The following is an 11,504-nucleotide window of genomic DNA, read 5'->3' on the forward strand; positions in this document are numbered from 1 at the left end:
GCAGTTTTTCCTATTATTAGCAATTTTTATTAGCATGGTACATTTGTTACAATCAGTGAAACAATATTTTTATAGTTATATTTTAACTATAATCCATAGTGTACATTGAGTTCATTGTTTGTGTTGTACAGTTCTATGTTTTTGTTTTAATTTTTATTCTAGTAACATATATGCAATCTAAAATTTCTCCTTTTAATCACATTCAAATATATAATTCAGCGATGTTAATTACATTGACAGTGTTGTGCTGCCATACCACCATCCGTTACCAAAACCTTTTTATCACTCCAAACAGAAATTCTGTACTAATTAAACATTAATTCCCCATTCTCTACTCCCACCCAGCTCCCGATAACCGGTACTCTAGTTGTTGACTCTATGAATTTGCCTATTCTTATTATTTCATATCAGTGCAACCATACACTATTTGTCCTTTTTTTTTTTTTTTATTTATTTTTTTTTATTAACGGAAAGAAAAAAAAGAAATTAACACAACATTTAGAAATCATACCATTCTACATATGTACTCAGTAATTCTTAACATCATCACATAGATGCATGATCAGTGTTTCTTAGTACATTTGCATCAGTTTAGAGGAACTAGCAACACAACAAAAAAAGATATAAAATGTTAATATAAAGAAAAGAAATAAAAGTAGTAGTAATAGTAAAAAACAACAACAACAAACAAACCAACAAGCAAACAAAAACAAAAAAAAAACCCTATAGCTCAGATGCAGCTTCATTCAGTATTTTAACATGATTACTTTACAATTAGGTATTATTGTGCTGTCCATTTTTGAGTTTTTGTATCTAGTCCTGTTGCACAATCTGTATCCCTTCAGCTTCAATTACCCATTGTCTTACCCTGTTTCTAACTCCTGCTGAACTCTGTTACCAATGACATATTTCAAGTTTATTCTCGAATGTCCGTTCACAACAGTGGGACCATACAGTATTTGTCCTTTAGTTTTTGGCTGGATTCACTCAGCATAATATTCTCTAGGTCCATCCATGTTATTACATGGTTCACAAGTTTATCTTGTCTTAAAGCTGCATAATATTCCATCGTATGTATATACCACAGTTTGTTTAGCCACTCTTCTGTTGATGGAGATTTTGGCTGTTTCCATCTCTTTGCAATTGTAAATAACGCTGCTATAAACATTGGTGTGCAAATGTCCGTTTGTGTCTTTGCCCTTAAGTCCTTTGAGTAGATACCTAGCAATGGTATTGCTGGGTCGTATGGCAATTCTATATTCAGCTTTTTGAGGACTATTTGTCCTTTTGTATCTGGCTTATTTTTCTCAATATGATGTCTCCCAGGTACACTCATGTTGTCACATATATCAGAATTTCATTCCTTCTTATGGCTGAATAATATTCCATTGTATGTATAGATCACATTTTGTTTATCCATTCACCTATTGATGGACTTTTGGGCTGCTTCCATCTTTTAGCAATTGTGAATTACTTTCTTCACATCAATGTGCAAATATCTGTTCAAGTCCCAGCTTTCAATTCTTTTGGATACATACATATAGAAGCTTGATTGCTGGGTCATATGATAACTCTATATTTAACTTCCTAAGGAATTGCCAAAACTGTTTTCCACAGAGGCTGTACCATTTTACATCCAACATCAACAATGAATGTTTCTTTCTCTATATCTTCTCCATACTTGTTATTTTCCATTTTTAAATATTAGCCTTCTAGTGGGTGTGAAATTGTCTTATTGTGATTTTGATTTGTATTTCCCTGGTGACTAATAATGTTGAGCATCTTTTCATGCGCTTATTGGCCATTTATATATCTTCTTTGAAGAAATGGCTTTTCAAGTCTTTTGCTCATTTTTAATTGAGTGGTTTGTTTTTTCATGTGTAGGATTTCTTTATACATTTTGCCTATTAAACCCTTACCAGCTATGTGGTTTTCAAATATTTTTTCCATTCCATAAGTTGCTTGAGCTTTTGGTGTAAAGTTTAAGAAACCATTCTTAACAGAACGTCCTGAAGATGCTACCCTATGTTTCCTTCTAGGGTTTGATGGCTTGGGCTTATATTTAGGTCTTTGATCCATTCTGAGTTGATTTTTGTATATGATGTGAGGTCAGGGTCCACCTACATTGTTTTGCATATGAATGTCTAGATACCCAGAACCATTTGCTAAAGAGACTATTCTTTTCCCATTGAGTGGACTTGACACACTTGTCAAAAATCAATTGTCCAAGAACCTGAAGAGAAGAAATTTCTGGCCCTGGCAGATGCTGAGCTAAGAGTTGAAGCCTAGAGTTTTGTACTGGAGCAGCTAAGTGAATGCTCACAGTTACTTAGAGAGGAAACCACTGGTATCAGAAACTAGAAGCAACAAAACCAGGAATGAGAATCAGCAGATGCCAGCCATAAGCCTTCCCAGCTGACAGAGGTGTTCCAGATGGCATCAGCATTTTTTGAGTGAAGGTAATCTCTTGTTGGTGCCTTAATTTGGATGTTTAATGACCTTAGAACTATAAATTTGTAATGTAATAGATGCCCTTTTTAAAATCCAAAAAAAAAAAAAAAAATCAATTGGCTAGTCTCAGTGGCTGAAAGATTTCAAACAGAGTTGAGAGGTTACCCTGGAAGTTATTCTTATACATTATATACATATCCCTTTTTAGTTTATAGTGTATTGGAGTGGCTAGAGGGAAGTACCTGAAACTGCTGAACTGTGTTCCAGTAGCCTTGGTTCTTGAAGAAGACTGTATACCTGTATACAGTGACTGTGTGATTGTGAAAACCTTGTGTCTGATGCTCCTTTTATCCAGGGTGTCACCATCAGGTTCATGTGTCAACTTGGCCAGGTGGTGGTACCTGTTTGTCTGGTTGGCAAGTGCTGGCCTGTCTTTTGCCATGAGGACATTTCATAGAGTTAAATCATGATCACATCAGCTACATCTACAGCTGATTCCATTTGTAATCAGCCAAGGGGAGTGTCTTCTTTAATGAGTAATGCTTAATCTAATCATTGGAAGCCTTTTAAGGAGAATTCAGAAGAGACACGTTCTTTTCCTGCTTCGGCCGAAAAGCCTCTCTTTTGGCATTCATCCGGACCCTCCATCAGAATCATCAGCTTCACAGACTGCCCTACAAATTTTTGGACTCTATGTTCCCATGGTTATATGTGGCACTTTTATAAATTTTATATTTATGAATATTTCCTGTTGATTCTATTTCTCTAGAGAACCTTAACTAATACAACTTGGTACCAGGAGTGGTTCTTAAGAAACAGAATCTTAAAAATGGGTTTTTATGAATGGTTTTCTACTTTGACTAGACTCAAAGGCACTAAGGACTCTGATTCCCATGATCAGAATGACATTGCCAATCCATGGAGTGAGTTGACAAAAGAAATAGTCAAAATATCACCATTCAATTCTTCTAATGCTTCCCTTGTACGAAGTCAGACTCTGGGGGATAATGTTTTTGACACTTTTACAGAGTTTGTGGAAATAGGAAATATAGAGAAGTTGGCTGGTTGTTGTTAGATACACTGTATACATTAATGAGTGAAAGGGATGGGCTTAAGGCTTCACCTGAGAAGCTTAAGTGCCATCTGACAGATACAGACATTTCTGTGAGTATCCTGAGGGAAAATCTTATTTCCTGTAGCCGTAGACTTGAGATCTCCAAAAATTAGACTCAGAATCTTATTGTTAGAGTAGCAACTTTACAACATAAACTGAAATCTCAATCTTGCTTGGTGTCTGCTGTTAAAGTGAGGGTATAGATTAGAAAGGAGTGGGACCCTGAAAAATGGAATGACAACATATGGATTGATAATGATATCAGTGGAGAGGTTGAAACCCTAGGTCTTGCTGAGTCTTCTCTAGATAACCCTGTGATAGTCTGCCCTAAGGACATAGCTGTCCCACTTCCAGTCTGCTTTGAGGAGTTGGCCACCCAACCCCCACCTGAAGGAATTAGCCCTAGAGTGATTAATCCTGTTTCACCAGACGAAAATGCAAATGAATGCCCTGAAGCAAATGGCTTGGAGGCTATTTCTAATTCTTTTCATGACCCACCCCCACCAACCCTCATTTCTTCTAGACCTATTACTAGACTAAAGTCCCATCAGGCCCCTAAAAGTGAGGTACAAAGTATCACACATGAGGAGGTACATTATGCTCCAAAAGAATTGTGTGAGTTTTCCGGTGCATATAGACAGAAATCGGGAATATGTGTGGCAATGGATTTTAAGGGTGCAGAATAATGGTGGGAGAAATATAAGGCTGGATCAGGCTGAATTTATTGATATGGGCCCACTAAACAGAGATTCTGCATTCAGTGTTATAGCTTGAGGGGTTAGAAAAGGCATTAAATTTGTTTGGATGGTTGGCTGAAACATGGATCAAAAGGTGGCCAACTTTACCTGAGGTTGAAATGCCAGAACTGCCCTGGTATAATGTAGGTGAGGGGATCCAGAGGCTTAGAGAGATTGGGATGTTAGAGTGGATTTATCATGCAAAACCTGCTCTTACACCCCAGGAATGTCCAGAGGATGCATTTTTTACTAGAACAGTGAGAAATAAGTTTGTGAGACTAGTGCCATCATCCCTGAAGAGCTCTGTAGTTGCACTTATCTGTATGTCAGATATTACTGTAGATATGGCTGTCACTGAGCTGGAATCCTTAAGCACAATGGGGGTGACTGAATCCTGAGTTGGCAGAAGCCAGGTGGCAGCACTTAATGGCCAAAGACAGGGTGGACGTGGCTATTACAATGGACAGCAAACTCAAAGCAGGAGTCAAAATAATCTGACTCACAGAGATTTGTGGCATTGGCTAGTAAATCCTGGGGTACCTACAAATACAATAGATGGGTAGTCTACTAAATTCTTGTTTGAGCTGTATAAACAAAAGAGTTCTAGGTCAAATGAACAGAAGTCTTACTTGAATTACAAAAACACAGAGTCACGGTTCCTTAATCAATTTCCAGACTTGAGACAGTTTACAGACCTAGAGCCCCTTAAATGAAGGGGAGGCCAGCTCCCTTTGAGAGAGAATCCTGCTACACTGCCACAAATCTATACTGTTAATCTTACTCCAAGCCTTCCCCAAGAAGACTGACGGCCTTTTACTAGGGTAACTGTGCACTGGGGAAAAGGAAATATCAGATATTTGGGGGATTATTAGATGCTGGTTCAGAAGGGACATTAATTCCAGGGGACCCAAAATGTCACTCTGGCCCACCAATCAGAGGGGAGCTTATGGAGGTCAGCTCAAGTCCATCTCACAGTGGGTCCAGGGCCACCCTGGACCCATTCTGTACTTATTTCCCCAGTTCCAGAATACATAGTTGAAATAGGTATACTGAACAACTGGCAGAATCCCCACAGTGGCTCTCTAACTCATGCAGTGAGGGCTATTATGGTAGGAAAGGCCAAGTGGAAGCCACTAAAACTGCCCCTACCTTTCAAAATAGTAAATCAGAAGCATTGCCAGATTCCTGGAGGGGTTGCAGAGATTACTGCCACTCAAGGATTTGAAGGATGCAGGGGTGGTGATTCCCACCACATCCCCATTCAACTCTCCTATTTGGCCTGTGCAGAAAACAGATGGGTCTTAGAGGATGACAGTGGATTATTGTAAGCTCAAACAGGTGGTAATTCCAATTGCAGCTGCTGTTCTATATGTGGTATCATTGCTTGAGCAAAGCAATACTTCCTCTCATACCTGGTATGCAGCTATTGATCTGGCAAATGCTTTTTTCTCAATAGCTGTTAGTAAGGATCACCAGAAACAGTTTGCTTTCAGCTGGCAAGGTCAGCAATATACTTTCACTGTCCTACCTCAGGGATATTTCAACTCTCCAGCCCTATGTCATAATCTTGTCTGCAGGGACCTTGGTTGTTTCTAGCTCCCACAAGACATCACACTGGTCCATTATATTGATGATATCATGTTGATTGGACCTAGTAAGCAAGAAGTAGAAATTACTCTAGACTTACTGGTAAGGCATTTGCACGTCAGAGGATGGGAGATATATCCAACAAAAATACAGAGGACTTCCACCTCAGTGAAATTTCTAGGTGTCCAGTGGTGTGGGACATGTCGAGATATCCCTTCTAACATGAAGGATAAGTTGCTGCATCTGGCCCCTCCTATGACCAAAAAAGAGGCACAATGACTAGTTGGTCTCTTTGGATTTGGGTGACAACATATTCCTCATTTGGGTGTGCTACTCCGGCCCATTTATCAAGTGGCCAGAAAAGCTGCTAATTTTGAGTAGGGACCTGAACAAGAGGAGGCTCTGCGACAATTTCAGGCTGCTGCACAAGCTGCTCTGCCACTTGGGCCGTATGATCCAGCAGATCCAATGGTGCTGGAAGTGTCAGTGGCAAATAGAGATGCTGTCTGGAGCCTTTGGCAGGCCCCTATAAGAGAATCACAATACAGACCCGTAGGATTTTGGAGCAAAGCCTTACCATCTGCTACAGATAACTACTCTCCTTTTGAGAAACAGCTTTTGGTGTGCTACTGGGCCTTAGTAGAGACTGAAGGCTTAACCATGGGCCGTCAAGTTACCATGAGACCTGAGTTGCCTGTGAGACCTGAGCTGGGTGTTGTCTTGCCCATCAAGCCATAAAGTTGGGTGTGTGCAGCAACACTCTATTGTAAAATGGAAATGGCATATATGATATAGGGCCAGAGCAGGTCGTGAAGGCACAAGCAAGTTACATGAGGGAGTGTCCCAAAGCCCATGGTCTCTACTTCTGCCACATTATCTTCGCTTTCCTAGACCAGAGCTGTGGATTCTTGGGGAGTTCGTTACAGTAAATTGACTGAGGAAGAGAAAACTCAGGCCTGGTTTACAGATGTTTCAGCATGATATGCAGGTACCACCCGAAAGTAGACAGCTGCAGCACTACAACCACCTTCTGGGGTTTCCTTGAAGGACAGTGGTGAGAGGAAATCCTCCCAGTGGGCAGAACTTTGAGCAGTGCACCTGGTTGTTCATTTTGCTTAGAAGGAAACCTAGCCAGAGGTGCGTTTGTATACTGACTCATGGACTGTTGCTAATGGTTTGGCTGGATGGTCAGGGACTTGGAAAGAACATAATTGGAAAATTGGTGACAAAGAGGCCTGGGGAAGAGGTATGTGGATAGACCTTTCTGAGTGGGCTAAAAACATGAAGTTATTTGTGTCCCATGTGAATGCACACCAGAGGGTGACTTTAGCAGAGGAATGTTTTAATAATCAAGTGGATAAGATAACCCATTCTGTGGATACCAGTCAGCCTCTTTCCCTAGCAACTCCTGTCATTTCCCAACAGACTCATGAACAAAGTGGTCGTGGTGGTAGGGATGGTGGTTTATACATGGGCTAGCAACATGGACTTCCACTCACCAAAGCTGACCTGGCTACAGCCACTGTTGACTGCCCAAACTGCCAGCAACAAAGACCCACACTCAGCCCCTAATATAGCACCATTCCCCGAGGTGACCAGCCGACTACATAGTGGCAGGTTGATTACATCGGACCACTTCCTTTATGGAAGGGGCAGCGATTTGTTCTAACTGGAATAGACACATAATCTGGATATGGGTTTGCTTTCCCTGTATGAAATACCTCTGCCAAAACTACCTTCCGTGGGCTTACAGAATGCCTTATCCATCGTCATGGTATTCCACACAACATTGCTTCTGACCAGGGAAGCAATCTGACCAGGGAGTACACTTCACAGCAAATGAAGTATGGGAATGGGCACATGCCCATGGAAGCTTCTGACCAGGGAGTACACTTCACAGCAAATGAAGTGTGGGAATGGGCACATGCCCATGGAATTTTCTGGTCTTACCATGTTCCCCATCATCCAGAAGCAGCTGGATTGATAGAACGGTGGAATGGCCTTTTGAAAACTCAATCACGGTGCCAACTAGGTTGCAATACCTTGAAGGGCTGGGGTAATGTTCTCCAGGAAGCTGTGTATGTTCTGAATTAGTGTCCACTGTATGATGCTATTTCTCCCATAGCCAGGATCCATGGGTCCAGGAACCAAGGTGTGGAAATGGGAGTGGCACCACTCACTATTACCCCTAGTGATCCACTAGGAAAATTTTTGCTTCCTGTCCCTGCAACCCTGAGCTCTGTTGGTCTACAGGTTCTAGTTCCAAAAGGGAAAGTGTTTCCACCAGGAGAAACAACAGTGATTCAATTGAACTGGACACTTTGGGCTACTCATGCACTTGGATTAACAAGACAAGAAGGGGATTACATTACTGGCTGGGGTGATTCACCCTGAATATCAGGGGGAAATACAACTGCAACTACACAATGGAGGTAAAAAAGAGTTTTCCTGGAATATAGGAGATCCCTTAGGATGTCTCTTAGTACTACCATGCCCTGTGATTAAAATCAATGGAAAACTGCAACAACCCAATCCAGGCAGGGCTACCAATGGCTTTGAAACTTCAAGAATGAATGTTTGGGTCACTCCACCAGGCAAAGAATCACAGCCAACTTAAGTCCTTGCTGCGGGTAAAGGGGACATGGAAGGGGTAATAGAAGAAGGTAGTGATAAACAGGAACTACAACCACATGATCAGTTACAGAAATGAGGGCTGTAATGCTGTTTTGTTCATGTTATACTATTTAAGTTGTAAGATATCAAGTTTAAGAATATTACCAAAGGACTTGCACCCTATTCTGGAGAGATTTAATGTGTTTCTGGTTATATGCAGGACAGTTGAGTATTGTTAGGTGAGGAAAAAAGGTGTCTTTTATTGTTTTCTATTTAGAAATTAGGTATAGTTTAAGGTGATAAGTATAGCTGCCAAGTTGATAAGGGGTGGACTGTCATGGTCAGGTTCATGTGACAACTTGGCCAGGTGGTGATACCTGTTTGTCTGGTTGGGCAAGTGCTGGCCTGTCTTTTGCTATGAGGACATTTCATAGAATTAAATCATGATCACATCAGCTACATCCACAGCTGATTCCATTTTTAATCAGCCAAAGGGAGTGTCTTCTTTATGAGTGATGCTTAATCTAATCACTGGAAGCCTTTTAAGAAGGATTTGGAAGAGACAGGCTCTCTTCCTGCTTCGGCTGGAGAGCCTCTCCTGTGGAATTCATCCAGAGCCTCCATCAGAATCATCAGCTTCATAGCCTGCCCTACAGATTTTGGACTCTACATTCCCACAGTTTTACGTGAGACATTTTTATAAATTTTACATTTATGAATATTTCCTGTTGAGTCTGTTTCTCTAGAGAACCCTAACTAATACACAGGGTATGGACAGGTGGGTACAAAAAAATAACAATAATAAGGATAAAAAGAATAAACAAATAGTAGGGAGGAATAAAGGGTAAAAATTGGGTAGATTGAGATACTGTGGGTCAATAAGAGGGAGGGGTAAGCGATATGGATGTATGAGTTCTTTTTTTCTTTTTATTTCTTCTTCTGGAGTGATGCAAATGTTCTAAAAATGATCATGGTGAAAAATACCCAACTATGTGGTAATATTGTGAGCCAATGATTGTATAATATGGTCGGACTATATGTGTATAGATATTTCTCAATAAAAAGTATTTTTAGAAAAGCAATTGGCTATATATGTGAGGGTTTATTTCTGATCTCTCAATTTGATTCTGTCAGTCTATATGTCTGTCCTTGTGCCTACCATGCTGTTTTGATTACTGTAGCTTTGTATAAGTTTTAAAATCAGGAAGTATGAGTCCTCAAACTTTGTTCTTATGCTTTTAACATGCAAATATCCACCATGGACCTCCAAAAAGACAATGTGCTAAAGATTGTTTCCAAAGACTATGAAACTAGTTTTGGTGTGCTACCTCAGGGCATGTCTTAAGAACATGGATATTGGGAAATGCTGCCTACAGTGTTATCAATAACAAGCCACATTGTCAATTTAGGAGCAGTAGACCTAATGAACAACACATAAGCCATATTTGATACTGTGAAGCACCACAATCACCCAAGGCCCTTTACAAACATAGATTCCCAGGCCCTAACCCAGATCTGTTCACCTGAAACTGTGAATGAAGCGGGTTCTGCCAACTCTATTTTTTAAAACCTCCACCAAGGTGTCTAATACCAGTTGTATTAGCTAGTGTTCTCTAGAGAAACAGAATCAGCAGGAGATATCTGTAAATACAAAATTTATAAAAGTGTCTCACATAACCACAGGGATGTAGAGTCCAAGGTCTGTAGGGCGGGCCACAAGCTGGCAGTTCTGATGAAGATCCTCAACAAACTCTCAGGAGAGGCTGGCTGGGCAACCGTGGGAATTTAAGAGTCCAAGATCTGTAAGGCAGGCCATAAGCTGGCAACTCCGATGAAGGTCCTCAATGAACTTTCAGGAGAGGTTGGCTGGCTGAAGCTGGAGGAGTGATTTTCTTTGCTCAGTCCTCCTTAAAAGCCTTCTAGTGATTAGATTAAGCATCACTTATTGCAGAAGACACTGCCCTTAGCTGATTACAAATGCAGTCAGCTGTGGATGCTGCCAGTGCGGTCATGATGTAAGTCCATGAAATGTCCTCATAGAAACGACAGGCCAGCACTTGCCCTACCAGACAACCAGGCACCACCACCTGGCCAAGTCGACACATGAACCTGACTATGACACCAGTCAACACTGAGAAAAACTGCTGTGGAAAGTTCAAACGAATACTGAATACAATATCTGTTTCAGATTTTAACTCTTGGTTTAACACAGGAATTCCAACTTCACAATTGAGTCAAATTCAGTCTTCCCTGAGACCCTATCCACTTACTAGGTGTCATGGTTAGGTTCATGTGTCAACTTGACCAAGTGGTGGTACCTGCTTGTCTAGTTAGGCAAGTGCTGGCCTGTCTGTTGCGATGAGGACATTTCATAGAATTAAATCATGATCATGTCAGCTACATCCACAGCTGATTACATTTGTAATCAGCCAAAGGGGAGTGTCTTCTGCAATAAGTAATGCTTAATCTGATCACTGGAAGCCTTTTAAGGAGGATTCAGAAGAGAGAGACTCTTCCTGTTTCAGCTGGTGAGCCTCTCCTGTGGAGTTCATCCAGACCCTCCATCGGAATTGTCAGCTTCACAGTCTGCCCTGTGGATTTTGGACTCTACATTCCCGCGGTCACGTGAGACACTTTTATAAATTTTATATTTGCTAGTGTTCCCTGTTGATTCTGTTTCTCTAGAGAACCCTAACTAATACACTAGGCCATAGCTGGCCAGAAGGTAACTTCTCTAATTATAAGGAATTCTCCACTTAGATCCCTTTGAGGTCCGACCTGGGGCTGATAGACCCAGCAAGAGCACAATGCCTGGCCAAAAATTCTTAAATGAATTTTTAAACTTGGATTCTCTGTAGATAACACTAAACTATTTTATACGTTACTGGAATTCTGCTCGTGACTAAATTATAATTTACAGTGTAACCTCTATGCTTCCTTCTCATTTCATCCTTTTGTAGAAGAAGTATTATTATCTGGCATCTTGCCAAAACAATACCTTT

The sequence above is a fragment of the Tamandua tetradactyla genome, chromosome 6, assembly GCF_023851605.1.
Source record: "Tamandua tetradactyla isolate mTamTet1 chromosome 6, mTamTet1.pri, whole genome shotgun sequence".
NCBI classification, from domain to species: Eukaryota; Metazoa; Chordata; class Mammalia; order Pilosa; family Myrmecophagidae; genus Tamandua; species Tamandua tetradactyla.